Source organism: Aphelocoma coerulescens, chromosome 11 (assembly GCF_041296385.1).
Source record: "Aphelocoma coerulescens isolate FSJ_1873_10779 chromosome 11, UR_Acoe_1.0, whole genome shotgun sequence".
NCBI lineage: Eukaryota > Metazoa > Chordata > Aves > Passeriformes > Corvidae > Aphelocoma > Aphelocoma coerulescens.
Window position 1 is genome coordinate 10,735,970 of NC_091025.1, and position 15,451 is coordinate 10,751,420.

At 40.0% G+C, this 15,451-nt stretch overlaps 1 long non-coding RNA gene across 11 annotated transcripts in view; it reads right to left on the reverse strand.

Annotated features, from left to right (window-relative positions):
• LOC138116933 (uncharacterized) overlaps positions 1–15,451 on the reverse strand; it is a 118,450-nt gene that overhangs the window by 83,818 nt on the left and 19,181 nt on the right. The gene's annotated exons all lie outside the window — the stretch shown is intronic.

Sequence of the window (15,451 nt, forward strand, 5' to 3'; positions counted from 1 at the left end):
TCCACACAGCCCAATCTTCTCCTCCAATTGCTTCCTTTTTCCTCATCACCTTTTCCTGGCTCCGTGCCTCTCTTCGTGCTGTTCCTAACGCCTGCGACAACCTCTGATTAATGTTCAGCAAACAGCCTCCTCCACAGATCAGACCACACCCAAGAGTGCTCTGTTTCTCTTACTGGGCATCATTCTGCCTCGTGCCTTCCACCTTTCCAAAGAGGAGGCTCTGACTTGCTTGACAGTGAACAGCACCTTTGTTTCTTCAAAGCTACGTAACAGTTTGTGAGTGTGCCACTCTGCAAGTGCCACCAGAGCTTTGCATGTGAGCAGTCAATGGGACAGTTTATACACAAAATTAGATACTGTCGTCTATAAACAAATGGAAAAGTACTGCATCAACCCAGAGCTACACTGTGCTTCAAGAGTCCTCGTGCTCCTTTTAATAACTACTGATAAATACTACCACATCACCTGGTAACTATTTGTTTGAGAACTAGTGGCATGATATAATTTTTTGTTCTCCAGTTACCCCAGGAGTTACTAATGAGTGGAAATATCCTCATAGCTCTTTAGTTAAGGAATTAGTAATGCACTAGCAAATAAGCTGCTTTTATGATCTGTTACTGTATATTTTTTTTTTCTGTCAGCATTTTATTTCATTTGAATTTATAGGTAAGTTACTCAATTAACTTGGTTTGGCACATTAGGCTATATATCTGCTACAGTATTTTGTAAAATCCATATCCAGGAATCATTGTCATTGATAATGGAACATCTAAAATAAACTAAGAACTGAAGAACAGATTCTTTTAGTAATTGAACGTGAACAAAATACAGTATAATTTTTAGCTGGCTTAGATGGTTTTATACATATATATGACCTTTTGGGGAAAAATTTAACTTTCCTTATTTGAGAAAAGGTAAGCTAAAATGGGAAACAGTTGGGTGACTTCGCACTGTATTAAATTCCCTTTTCTCAAGGCCAGAAAGACTCCCAACATTACGCTGTTTCTGTATTAAAATCTAATTCTGAAAGTTTGACAAAGTACACATTTAACACAGGTCAGCAGTATATTGACAGGATGTTAATTTTAAATTGTGTCAGCATTTCCTGTCTTGAGTGTTAATGTCAATTAGCACCTTGCTGCATAACCTCCAAGTCCTCCCTTATTGCCGGAAAGTGGCAAAGCAACAGCAAAAGCACTTCTATTCAAAACACCACTCACTATCAGCCAAACAAAGAGCTGTCATAACAAAACCAGCAAGGTGAAAGTGCCTAAGCTGCTATGGATTTGAGGTTAGAAGCCTTAGTCTTTTTCCTTATTCCTGATATTAAAAGTATAAGTGTGTCAAACTTGGAGTGAAAGGCTAATTACTTTTAGGCTCTTTGAAAAGTGTGTTACCATTCAAAATCTCTAAGCCTGATATAAAGCCCTTGGCTTTAGATTGCACAGTGTATAGCTCACCGTAGGTCATCCATTAGTATCCTTAGCACACTCTGAAATGTACAGTCTTGTTCTGGGAAATGGGAGCAGTTCTGCACACCTGATTTTTTTTGGCATTTCATATGTGATGCGGAAAGCACACATTCCAGTCTCCAACATCTCAGTGACACCTCACTCCCAGGTGCCCAGTGAATAAGCCCAGTGACTCTGTTACATGTGTTTTTAAACCACTGTATAAGGACACCTTTATAAATGTCACAAAATTCTCAGCCTACGCGATCATGTGACAGCAGCTCACAATATAAATGTGTATAAGAAGGTCTAGATGTATACACATCCAGGCCTGATACCCTTCTTGCACTTACCTACTCTGTTAAATTCAGCAGTGTAGACACCCAAGGTGAAAAAATCTGACTAAGTCAAGCAGAAGTTCTCCCATGATGTCACTAACCTCACTGCCTGTCTTTCTCAGAATACAGATATGTTCCCAGAACTACAATACAAATCTCAGGACATTTAGCCTAAATTCTGAAGAAAACTAACTGGTGTTATAGACTTCTGTGAAAAATAAATTTTGATGGAAAATATAAAGTGTTACAGTCTTTTCCATGAGCTCTAATCCCAGACCTTGTTGCCTGCTAGGACCCCCCCAAAAAAAAAAAAAAAAAAAAAGAAAAGAAAAAAAAGAAAAAAACACAACAAAAATACCAAGTATTTTCATCAACAATTCAATGTAAAACCTAGTGCTGTTGAAGTCCATTGGTGTTCACATTTTGAACAACAGCTGTTTACTTTTCAATTGGACCTTGGTCACTTTTGCAATTTTTAATTATAACTAACTGGTCCTTACAAAGAAATATCTTGGAAAGCACATGACGGTTTATCTTGAGCAGGACAGGAAATAGGAACGAGAGAGAAGCATCTTACAAAATTATGTATGATTAAAATACATTATTTCTATGCAAGTCAGAAGCTCGATGGGCTGTAGTATTAGCATTCTGCAGTGAGCTACACACTACTGTACCAAAATATAGTCATTTCTTACTTAATCGTGTGTGTGGCTTTTCACCGAGGTGAAGTGGGGCTTACTGTGGGTCTGTTTATTACCCACTGTGTCCCAGGTGAGCAGAGTCAGTGCTGGCAGTGAACTCGTACCAGCACTTACTCCTGCAGCTCAGGCACTGTGTGTGGAAACCAGTTGTTCAAAGTATAAAATGCATTTTCATACTTGCCCTCAGCAAGCACCATGTTGCTTCGGGGTTCCTGCCTTTGTTCCCCTGAGCACCAGCTCAAGGTGTGGCCTGGCATCATGCAGTAAATCTCTTGCTCTTGAGATCTGGTGTAGAGATGACACAGGCACAGACATTGCACTGGGTGCCTATGCCCTGCCAGATTCTAGACAAATTGGTCAAACAAATTAATGCCACACACCCTAAATTGGCTGAACAAATTAATGCAACACGCCCTTTGCACAAGGGTGTCTTTGAAGGCCAAAGACCATGCATGTTACAGCGAGATGAATTCTACTGAATAGGGTGTTTCAAACAAATCTGTTTTGAGAAGAGAAACAGCGTATTGTAGTTTCAAGTTAGAGCAGGGCTTTCACACAAGAGCTTTTCAGACACCAACACTCTGTGTTGACATTTAATTACTAAACTCTTAAAACAAATAATTTGTATGAGCAAATACTCCTCAATCATTTCATAATAACGCAACTAGTGTTTCTTGGCAGTTAGAACAAAACCAGAAGCATGTTGAAATCACACACACAATGCCTTGTTCTGACATGGGAAGAGGTGCCAGATAGAGCAGTGTGAACCCTCCAGGCTGTGGGAGCTGATGGGATTCAGGAACTGAGTGCTGCAGTTTTGTTCCCAGGGGCTGGCAGCAAATCAGTCCCAGCAGGTTCACTTGGAGGTTGGAGTTTACTGAATTTCATTCTCCAAACAACCCTCCCCCCTGCTGCTGAAGGTCCTTTCTTCCACCAAGCCCCAAACCTCCCAGCCGAGGATTAAGGGAGTGTGCATTCTTGAGGCTTGTTGGGCAAGAGAGGTATCTGGAAAGGCAGAGCCTGGCAGAGGAGCAGTAGATATGTGCTTTTTGTTGCTTCTGTGTGCCATGTACCTTAATCAAAGGAGCATTTCCTTCCACCTACCTTTCAGTGTGATCTATTGCAACATTTGCACATCTCTGCTACCAAGCAGCTAAGCTCAAAACCCCGTTCTAGCCAGCATGTAAAACCCACACCTTCAGTTTCTCACTTCCTCTGCCTAAAGGTCTGACTCAGTGCAGCAGAAAATACGGGAATGGTACTGGTCTTTTAAATCCTTCTTTTTCTCATGCCAGCTATTATTTTCTCATCAAGCTCTTCAGGACAAGTCTAAGACTTGTCAAGAGATTTTTCATAAGGCAGCAATATTGCTCTCCTAACACATGGCTCCACGTTCAAGACTACCTGCTTACCTATGTAATCTCTTCTGTATCTGGGACTTTAATGAAGAGTGATGTTAAAAGGACATTAAGAGAAACAACTTTCTGATGAGGCTTAAAACAGCTGCAGTAAAATAGCTTTGCAAGTAGGAATCACAGCTTTGGTTTGCTGTGTTTCTCCAGATCCAAGCCTCACCAATATGTTACTATACATTGGCTAGCTAAAAGATCTCTAAAACACAAGTGGTGGTGTTTGAGGTTTTTTTAAAGAGTCTGGAGTTCTCAAATTTAGCGTGAAATAACTTTTGGGTTGAGTTGTGACACTGAGATAAACTAGGAACCCTCCTTCCTCATTTTCCTTCCCTCCTTGCACTTCTACCTGCCTACTCCAAGTCTTCCCTTTACTCACTTCTCTACTCTAATCTCCTTACAACTTTCTCTCCTTCACACAGTAATCCTGCCACTCCCCAGGCATCTTTTTTCATGTGCATATCCCACTGACACATCCCCCCTCCATCACCGTAGTATGTCCCTCCCTCCTGTTTCTATGTATCATCTGTCCTGCTGCTCTTAAGTAAAATTAGTGAATTAGAGTGGAAATTTGAGGGACAGCCCATTTACGTAACCAGTTGAAGCAGCAGACTGTGTTCAGTGGTGCAGGACCTGGCCTGAGTTTTATGTCCAAACTTTCCTTATGAAGGTTACACTGGAGAAGGCTTCTTTGTGGACCCTTCACCTAAACTGCCTTCTTGGCCACTAATCCTTTAATACTATTCCAAGTTCGTATTAGTGGTCTCAGGCTCACTGTGCCTTCAGTTAGTGGGCCTCTTAAACACTAGGCTTGTGCCAGCCTCTTGCCCTCCTGTCTAATTAGGAGCCACCTATTGTGTTCCATTTTTCTCTCTGAAAATTGCCGCTGCAGCCTTGCTATCAGCTCAGTATCATGCCATTAGTGAGAAGGGCAAATGTGTGGTGTCCTTGACATGTCAGCTAGAAACGTCTGGCCCCTTTCTCTCTAGGGAGCCAGCCTATAAGCTCTGTAATGCATTTAACCTCTATCACCTCAGGGAGTAAGAGTCTCCACAAGCAGTTTGCTGCTGCCCCACCCCTAAGCTAACTCCTTATTTTTCCTTACAATGTTGAATAAATTACACTCCACCCTTTAAAGTTATTATGGTTAGTATATAACTTGCTAAAGAGTTGCTTATAATTCCTGTAACTCTAAATTATAGCTTTAATCTCATAACACAACATTAATAAACATGGAAAAGCTCTTTGATTGAATAGCCTAACTTGTATTCACATATTTAGACACACTTACACATTTGTATACTTCTCTTACCATATTACAACATGTAGGCCAGATTCTGATCTCCATGTCAAAGGAGAAGGAAAAAAAATGAGAAAAATAAAAAAGACAGAGAATTAACATTGTAGGCCATCAAAAGAAGTATAATGCTTTGTTAAAATTACTAATTTCTATTGCAAAACACTGAACAGCTGGCTTTCACAGTGCATCCACAAGCAAGAATTTGATCTGAGTTTCTGTTTAGTGTTCATTTGGACAGGCTGATCTTTAAAGACAAGTGTATTCTTTCTGCAGTCCTCAAAAGTTTATTAAATTTGATAGAGGCCATATCCCTTGATTGTTGATAGTTGGTTCAATAATGAATCCAGCTGCTTAAACGTGACTGTTTAAAGGGAGACCAATTCTTCAGGCAAAAGCAGAAGATGTGCAAGAGTCAGTGCTGCACAAATACTTGGAAATTCCTTGCAAAATTCATTCCAAATTTTATATTTATTAACTTTTCACATCTTTTTTCTGTATTTGTTTTACCAAGTATTCAAAGCACAAACCAGGAATGTTCACCCTAGCATGAAAAATTATGAGAACCCATAGAAAACACATTCCAAGGTTGCAAACCCAAGAACTCACAACTAGAAATTATTATTCTTGACAGGGAATTTCTACATATAAACCAAAAAATATGAAGTGTCATGAGACTTTCCTTAATTGAGTTATGCCAGAGAGAAATGACAGTTGTAGCCGTTTGGAAACCACAAGTTTGAAAATGTGTTCAAAAGCAAAACAAAACATAAGATTAAAAGGGCAGCCCAATAACCTCGAAGTTTCCTGAATTATTCACAGCATCAAATAATTTTCATAAATACAATAAGGAATGCAAAGGCCTGTGATTCTGGACAATGGAAACCACAGTCCTGCCGCAAGCCAGGCCACATCTCCTTTATTAAAGCCAACCCTGGAGTCCCAACTGCGTGTTCATGGTAGTGCCCATGTGCATGCACCCCCTTGCAGCATTAAACCCTCATTTCAAAGGTTTGGAGTCAAGCAGGTCAACTTCTTACCAAGCAACACTCTACACATTTCTCAGAAGCATCACCACCTGGGGAAATAACTTTATTTCTTGCTATGAGCAAAGAGAGAAATATTTCCAGATCTACCTATGCAAAGACCAAACTTTTTTTTTTTTTGGCAGGTGGAGAAGTAATATTTCATGACTTTCACTGCGTCATCTTGGATTTTTTTGGTTTAACTTTATTAAAATGTTGCAAGCCTGGTAGATAAGTAACCTTAAATAACATTTCAACAACAGAAGTTTCTGTTAGGCATCACAGTAGCGGAGAAAAGCCTGAACACTAAAGCTTCAGAGTCGGAAGACACACAAAAAAGAACTGCAGCTTTAATTCTTGGGAAGTTTGTAACTAAATTCTACATTTTAGTGTGCTTGTATGGAGAGGAGGGCTCCTAGTTATGACTTTTGCATGCTGTTACTGGCAATACTAATGTAAATTTTAAACTAAACTCTGTACTATTTATTAATTAAATCAACTCCACCCAATTTACACAATAGTGTATATTAACTACTATCTGACTTGGAAAGATCACTAAATTAATATACTACATTTGAAAGGAAAAAGAAGTGACGTGCTCTGAAAACGTTATTAACAATCCTAGGATAAGGATCTGCATCAGATCTTACTTTAAAGCATTTGGCCTCAGGAGGGAGGGTTTAGTAGTTGAAACTCATTCCATCAGATAGATTAGTCCAGGGCATAGGAGTCTTTTACAGCCACTGTGAGAGTATATTAGCTACAGCCTGCTACTGGGAAATGGCCACAAGGAGCTGGAAGCCCCTGTGTTCATGCATGTGACCAGTTATAGAGATCTCGGAACATCCTCTGGCCACACGTTTGCTGTCTCACTGCAGACCACGGTCACTGAAGGTAATGAATTGATTCTTCTAAATGCAGAATATAAAGGTGAGAGTATAACTCTGCTTCAGCCCAAGGGAGGGTTTATCAGTACACAGGCAAGGCCAGATGACTTCCACAAGAGCAAAGGGATGAACCAGAGATTTGAAAATAATGGTTAAAAACCCAACAGTGTAAAAAGTGAATGATTTTAGGGACAAATAACAATAATAATTTTGCAGTGAAGTGCAAACATCTCAGCTGACAGTGACCTGGGCATACTTATCATTCATAAGATGGCAAGCAAGCTTATGTGGCCATAAAAAGCAAAACAAAATCCTAGAATATGAGTCAAGGCAGGCATGCCACCCTCAGAAAGATGGGCCAAGTCTCTGTACCACATGGCCTGGAGAACTGGGTATGGATCTCCCCACCTAGTGCATCAGAATTAAGGCAAATTCAAACTGAAACAGGCAGAGAAAAAAGAAAAGTAGGAAGTTTGGGGGCATGAAAAACATATTCTAGGATAGGAGGCTAAAAGCCCACGGCTCAACCAGGAAAAGACACCTGCCATCTAATTAGTAAATATGTACTGACTGCTACATGTAAACACCCAAAGTACAGAGCAATTATCCTTCCTGTCAAGGGAAAAGGAGGAATAAATGACCTGGGGTTGGGAAAGCTGAGAATGATAATTTCCCAGAACAGCCAAGAAGAACAGCACAGGGCATACAATCACAGTATTTGAAAAAAGAATGGTGGACGTTCAAAGTTGGATGAAGCAAGTTGTCACCAAACCTGTGCAGCCCACCAGGAATGACAAGCACCCTGTAACCAGTTGGGAAAGTCTGGTGCACTAATGTAGAAGAAAATGGAGCTTGTAGGCCTGGCTTGGAAAGGGGCATCAGGGCAAGTAGAACAACTGGTGAATGAAAGATTTTTCTTTCTCCCAAGCTGGTGGGTTCAGTTTTGTAACCTGCAAAACAACAGCACCAAGATGTTCAAGCAATAACATCCTTTTATGGTATCAGAACTAAATATATGACATATTCCAGTTTTAATGTCCTTACTGAGGTAATATTCAGACAAATATACTGATTATCAGCTTTCATTTGAAAATAAAGTAAAAGGAATGTCTCAAATGCTGAAATGGCCAGCAAATGAACCCTACTTTCCCCAGTTTTCTTTTTCCAACTTCTATGAAGTGCTATTACATTGGTTTACAACACTGGGCAAAAGAGATTTTCTGCTTAATAAGGAAATACCTAATAATTGGTCATAAGGCAAGTGACATTAACCAGTGGGCCATTTGGCTCTAAGTGAATGGATCATAACCCAGAGGGTTTTAACTGCATCAGCCTCTGCTCTTCAAGAGGTTTTTATTTCAGGAGTGAATCAGTGCTAAAATATTACACTAAGGATGGAAGAACACATTGGGTGTAAATTTGGAGGCCAGTCAACTACTGGAAAAACTTTTGTGCATGTTATGTATCACTTTGGGAAGTCTCAGGACATCCTGGTTCAATTTCCCCGCAATGCCTTGGAACATTCCTTGGACACTGTGGACAAAGGAGCTCTGAATCTCAGAAGATGAAATCCCTACAGTCAAGACTGAGGGCAGAGAATGGCAAGCCTGCAGACTAAAAGAAAGGCAGAAGATAATTGAGAGAACGAGAGGTCCCCATGTGGAATTACTTAGCTAGTAATGGCCAGAATCCAGTGTAAACAAAGATTCAACAAAACTTTGTTTTGAAAACAAAATATATATTTTTAAAACCTACTAAAAATCAGTTTGCAGCAGTTGCAGTTATTTCAGTTTTGAGCAAATGTAATTTCAAACACTGAAAAATGTGCCTAGCATATCTGTCAATGCAGTTTGCATGGTAGAACTCTACTGTTAACTGCCTCCAGAGGATTTGAACAATTCACTATATTTAAACAAGATTGGATGCTTTAAAATTTTGTAGGTAAAGAAAACATTTTTCAGGTAGTGGTTCTGATTCAGATATCAGCTCCTTCAAATCCCTGTTCTCAATCTATCTTGACTTATTTCTCTACCAGCTGCACAGATAATTTAGGCTTAAATAACAATATGTTAAGGAAATAACAAGAAAGAAAACTAAACTACAACCATTTTAAGCTCACATATCTCTTAGAGATTTTCAACTTTACCTTGCTAGTAAATGCCACTGAAAAGCAGAGGGAACCAGTATTTCTGTGTTGCATGACAGTCATCTAAAGTCTTCCCTGCCAGCTCTGTTCAGCCTGTACAGTATAAACCATAACTGTTTAATTATCATGTGTTCTGCCAAAGGTGCAGTCAAGGCTGTTTATAAGGAAACGGAGACAGCAAGCCAAATTTCATTTGTGGATCAGACACGCCTGCTAACACGCAAAGCCAAGTTTTAGGTACAGATGAGATCAGTAGTTCTGTCCTCCAGGGAAGGTGGCTGCACCTCAAAAATTAATGAGCAATTTTTCAAATTGATGTGAGGTAAACTAGTTATTTTCACAATTAAGTGCTTTAGCAAGCATTTAGGAAATGGTAGTTTCTCATTGGACAACCAGTTCTGAGGTCCAGCTGGAGAAGATACAATGCAAACCCAAGGTTATATCAAATCTATGTAACCACTGCATGAATACCATTGGGACAACATCTCTTGCAGGGCAGGGAGAGGACATTCCACGTTATAAAGGCACTGGAATCCAAGCTGAGTAGTTTTCCTAACCATAGTAAATGATTTTCCTTGCTTGTTATACAGCCAACCTTTAAATTACAAATTGTCCTAATAATTATTAGTTATTTTCCTTCTGAGTCTTGCACTGGTGTATAATAATAATCAATACTTCCCTGTTCCACTGATGAGGAAATGATGAGTCAACACACAAGACTGGTCTTGCTACTAACCACCGAGTCAGCAAATACGTGCTAGCCCACTTCTCTGCTCCTAGCCCACCTCCAAGACAGTTTCTTCTTTCCCTTCCCTCTCTGATATGGCCATCCCTGCCAAATTTTCCTAAGCAAAAGTCTTCTGGGGCTCCCTTGTCAGGCTGACTATGGCTTTTCTTGTGATAATAAGATATGTAATAATACACAGACCTGACAAACTGAACTCACAGCATGCTGTTTGGGCTGAGGTAAGGTTTTATTCCTCAGCCAGCCTTATTGTGTTCTACCAGATAATCACTGCTTAAATAATGGCTGATCCTGTAATCCTAATGTAAAGTTCCCTTTAAGGCCAGAGGTAACTTTGCTTGCAAAAGATCTGCACTTTTGCCCACAGATAGACATTTTAAATGAATTCCTATCAGTTTTCACAAACTTCATCAAAAACCAGCATCTTAAAGCATTAACTTCTTACAGCTACTTGTGAGCATCTTCATACATTGCAACCCACAGCATGCTTGTTACACATATCCAAGACAGACATACAGAATGTCCTGCTGCATTTCCTGCAATCACAGGTGGAACAGTGTGTCCATACTGGAAACCAGGTGAAGTAAATCTACTCCTGCAACAGTGTAAATACCAGCTTTGTTGTTACTGCTTCCTGTCCTGTTTATAACAGGAAAGTTATTGTTGTGGTTTGTTTGGATTTTATTTTGGGGGTTTTGTTCATCTATAGAGCAAAGAAAACACAAAGTTTAAACTGACCTGGTTTGGAGTAGACTCAAAGTTTTAGGTTAAAAAAAAAAGAAAACAACACTTAGAAAACAAACACAGCCCTGGCAACAGAAATGAAAGGCCAGCTATCCCTGTTACGCTGAAGACATCCACTTTTATTACATTACATATGATACAAGTCCTAGCTGTCAAAATCCTCAGGAGCACCTAAACAGATAATAAACAATCAGTGAAAGACTTATGGCTACATGTTTCTCATAGTATTGAAAATCACCTGGGAACCATATTTTAATGGAAAATACAGCTTGATGGAGACAAGCTTCATAGATTTATGAAGAAAGTGCAGCACAAATCAAGTGGAGGGTTTAGCTTTCCAAAACAATATGGAAGTGCTAGAAAATAGCACCTAAAAAAAGAAAGAAAAAAGGAAGAAAGGACGAAGAAGGGCAAGCAAAGAGGAAAGAAAGAAGTGCCCTTCTAATGATTTATGCTCAAAGAGGAGGAATATGCCTACTAGTGATCCTGTTACCTTTACTGCTCTTTGTGATTGTTATTCTTCCCCTAAGAGAGGTGGTCACGTTACACACTGGCAGAAAGTTACACCTCTTCAATGTGATTTGTCCACTTAAAACAACATTTATCATGTTGCCAGTTTATAAATCATTTAGGCCAACTAGATTAAGGCTCTAGGAAGCCAGCACCCCTAACTGATCCTCATGCCAGATAATTCAGAGACCTGCATTTGTTTACACTAAACCTTATCAGCCAAAATAGTAGAGTCCGGTGCCAGCTGAACTCTGGTTCCTTCATCTGAGTGAGAACATGGGGCGAGGTGCAATTTTAACACATTGAGAGACAGGCTCCTGCTTTGAATGAAAATGTACCCACATCAGTCCACACCATGCCAGTGTCCTGGAAGGCTTCATTAACATGGACAGCTCTTCCTCTACACTTCGGAGGAGCAGAGTCTCTCCACAGAAAAAGGAGACAAGCTGAAGAGGTTGAAGGTTAGCTCACATATTTTATCTATTTTGTACATGATGAGGATGTGGAAAATGTCAATTTTTAACCTATGAAAAGTATGTTGTCCCCTTGTTGAATACAAGACACAACCCCCACTGTGCTTTTTGCTCTGTGTTGAGCATAGACTCCAGTAAACTGAAACAGTCAAACTTGAAATTGGCCCTTTGTCCTATTAAAACCCTTTGGACACTAAGAGGAGGCTGAAATACCAGCCTGGACATACGATCCAGCCTGCAGCTCTGACTACAGTTACCAGGCACCAGCTCACGGAAACCTTCTCAAACGTGCATGCAACACAACAGCTTGTACACTGAATGCAGTTTCCAACTGAAACTGGGATTTTAATTTCTCTTTGAATAAAGTCTCCAAGTTCACACTTATGGCACTAGGAGATTAAAAAAAAAAATTAAAAAAATTTTAAAAGCTAAACATTAAAAAAGGATGAGCTTTGGATCCAGAGGATTTCAAATTAATTGAGAAGGAATTAATAACTTAGGTTTGAGGAAATTTACATATGAGACCTAGCACAAGGGACAAGGAACTACAGGGAAAATCTTCGCCCTAGAGGTGATTTTTTAAATCCACAAGGAAAGCTACATGTGTAAAATAACAGCCAGCCAAAGCTCTTCTGCTGGGCCTGGTAAGATGAAGCTCTTCAATGTTTTGTGATTGTTGTTGTTTTTAAAACAGCAAACACTTAGGAATGCAAGTTATTCTTAATCCAAAGTACAGGAACGCTATCGCCCTATTCACTGGAGATGATCCAGGATGCAGACTTCGCACACCATACTCTTCCCTGCACAGCATCACAGGCCTCACTTCTGGCTTTAATTAAAGGCACACGGACCAAGGGATCAGATTAAGACATGAAGGTCTTTTCGGGAACCTGATGCATAGCTGTCTTTGACACATCGTCCTGGAACAAAAAGTAAGCTTTAACTGCCACAATTACCTTCACATCTAGGGACTGTGTTATTTTCAATCATCACCATTGCTCTTCCTTTTGCACCTAATTGATTTGAATCCCTCAATTGGTTTGTTCTCTTTTCTCCCTTTGGCCTCCCTTTCTCCCTTGGGCATCTTCTAAATTCCAGGTATGGAATTCAGTCCTATGCTCTTCTGGACAACCCCTAAAATTGCCAGCACTTAGTGTTAACATGCACTTTGCCAAGGAGTTTTTCAAAGGTATGGTGATTGTTTCCCGAGGAGATGGCTATACAAAGATACTTGTCTACCTCTGACAGCCTGTCTTGGAGAGAGGTTAATATTTTAACACTGAGAAAGGTTAAAAAGAAGCTGAAAATACTCAGGTGGTTTTTCAAAACCAGCTACTGATTTAGGAGCAGCCAGCTCAAGATGCCCTGAGTCTGTTTTTCAGAAGTGCTCAGTATAATGCCTTTACATATCTTAGAGAATATTGACATGGGAATTTGGATATTTATTGTTTGGGTTAAGCTGAAATGAGAGCCATCCATAAAAATGAAGAGAATAGTAATGAATGAAGAAAGACAACTCATTTCTCTGAAGAGTGAAAGAAACCCAAACAGCTTTATAAGAAAACTTCCCTTCAGTGAGAATGACATTGAAGAGTGGTGGTCTGGGACCTCTAACACCCTAAAAGTTCAGCAAGGGTCTGTCTGCATCACCACAAAGGGAGAAGTGACCAGCCATCAAAAACCATCATGCATAAAGTGCTTAGTGTTTTAACATTTTCCATAGATTCTGTTAAAGGCAAACTGGATTTTAGGATGGATGGATGCCTGGTCACTGTGTATTACTGGTGATGGACTGTTAAAAAAGCTTCTGGCAGAATGAACTCAAGCAGACAGGCAAGGACCTGACCTGACATGAGTGGAAACCCATTCACGGGTTCTAGGGGTGAATGTGCATCTGATACATGAAAGGAGATACTGAGACGAGGGTAGGGACACAAGTACAGTTCCTCTCCAACAATGACCTGAGCAGTCACATGCCAGGCAGCAACAGGAGTCGCTAGACACCAATTCCTCCAAAATCCAGTTTCGAAACATGAAATATACAGGTTTCCAGGTTCAGGGCCTTTGTCTGCAACTATTATTTGATTTTTCAGGCTATGGTCCACTATATTTGTACAGGCCATGCAAACACAAGAAGACAAGAACAACCCCCTGTGCAGCAGTTGATAAAATTGCCTCAGATAGTGGGACAAGCCATGTCTAGGGAAGGCTTTCCAGGTATATGTAACAAAAAAAAAAAAAAGCCCTGCCAAACAAGGTTGTGGTGTTTAAGCAAATAATTAAGGGATGCACAGCTTCTGTGTAATTCTGTAGAAGACAGCTTGTAGGATTTTTACAATGTAGAAGAAAAAAACTACACTTCTAATAAGTTTTATATCAAAAGCACAACTTCTAAATTTAGAAACCTCTGAATTTAACACATCATTGAGGAACCTCTTGAGCACTGAAGATTTAATGGCACTTTTGACCAGAGCTAGAGCACACAGTAGTTTCCACAACGGGAACTTCATTGTCCTTTCTAAATTCCCTCATTGCTTTCCCACAGCACAAGATACTTCCTCTGTTCCATACCCAGAACATTGCACGGAGCCAGTGTCTCTGATCCAGTGTGCCACAGCCCAGCCCAGAGGGGCTGCCCTTCATCTGTACAAATTTGGAACTCTGGCTACACCTTTGAAGCACACTATAGGGGTTACAGAAGTTTTAAAAGTATAAATGAGGGAGAGAAAAGAGAGGGCTAAAATTATCAGTACAAGAGCATAATGGAATACCTTTTTTTTTTTCAAGAGAAATCACTGAATTTCTTTTCACAAAGGATTCATGTAATAAGTTAATTAAATAGATGCACTACCCAAGATGTTTAACATTAATTTAAATTCAGCATAACTCCACTGGCTTCATTTACGCTTCTCTGTACTTATATCAGCTTTGGACAGAATTTAACACAGGAGTTTAATAGCTCAAATTCATTTCAAAGAAACGCCAATATAAACCACCTGCCAAATGCTTAGTCTGCAGGTCTGTTTCTGAGTTTCTCATGCCTCCCTTAATTATACTCCTACAGAGCTTTTTCTTTCATATGGGAGATATTTCTGAGCACCGAACCACAATGACTTACAAAACCTTCATCCTCTTATACTCAGTCCAGGACTTCACTCGAGGTTGAAGGAAAGCCCCTCATTAGGGCAACGATTGCTAGAGCAAAAATAAATGACCAACAGCAAATATGATTGCAAGTGAAAGGGGAAGGCATCATTCTCCTGCCATGACTATGTGTGGTCTGACACTGCTCCCCTGAACCCAAGTGTGTGTCTGTCCCTCCTGCAACTGTGTCTGCAGAGAGCCTGGGCCCTTGGTCTGTGGCTGGAACAAAATAGAGGTCACTCATCACAGCAAATCTTAAAAACAAGAGTTTGTTCTGATCTACTCCACACAGCACAATGACCCAGGGAAAAGGATGCCAAAATCAAATGATTTCTGGTCAGACCCGCCAAGAAAAGACATGGTGCATCAGACATACCAACAGCAGTGACAGTCCTCAGAGAGATGGGATGTGATCAGCAGCACACCAGAACTTGCGTACGAAAGCACAACTTTCCAAATTTTGATTTTTCATGTAATAGGAAAGATTTCTTGTGAAACCTTTTTCCTGTGCAATAATTTCCCAAGAATTTAGTTCTATCAAAGGAGACTTAAAAAACAAGGCTTAGAAAAGCTCTAGGGAA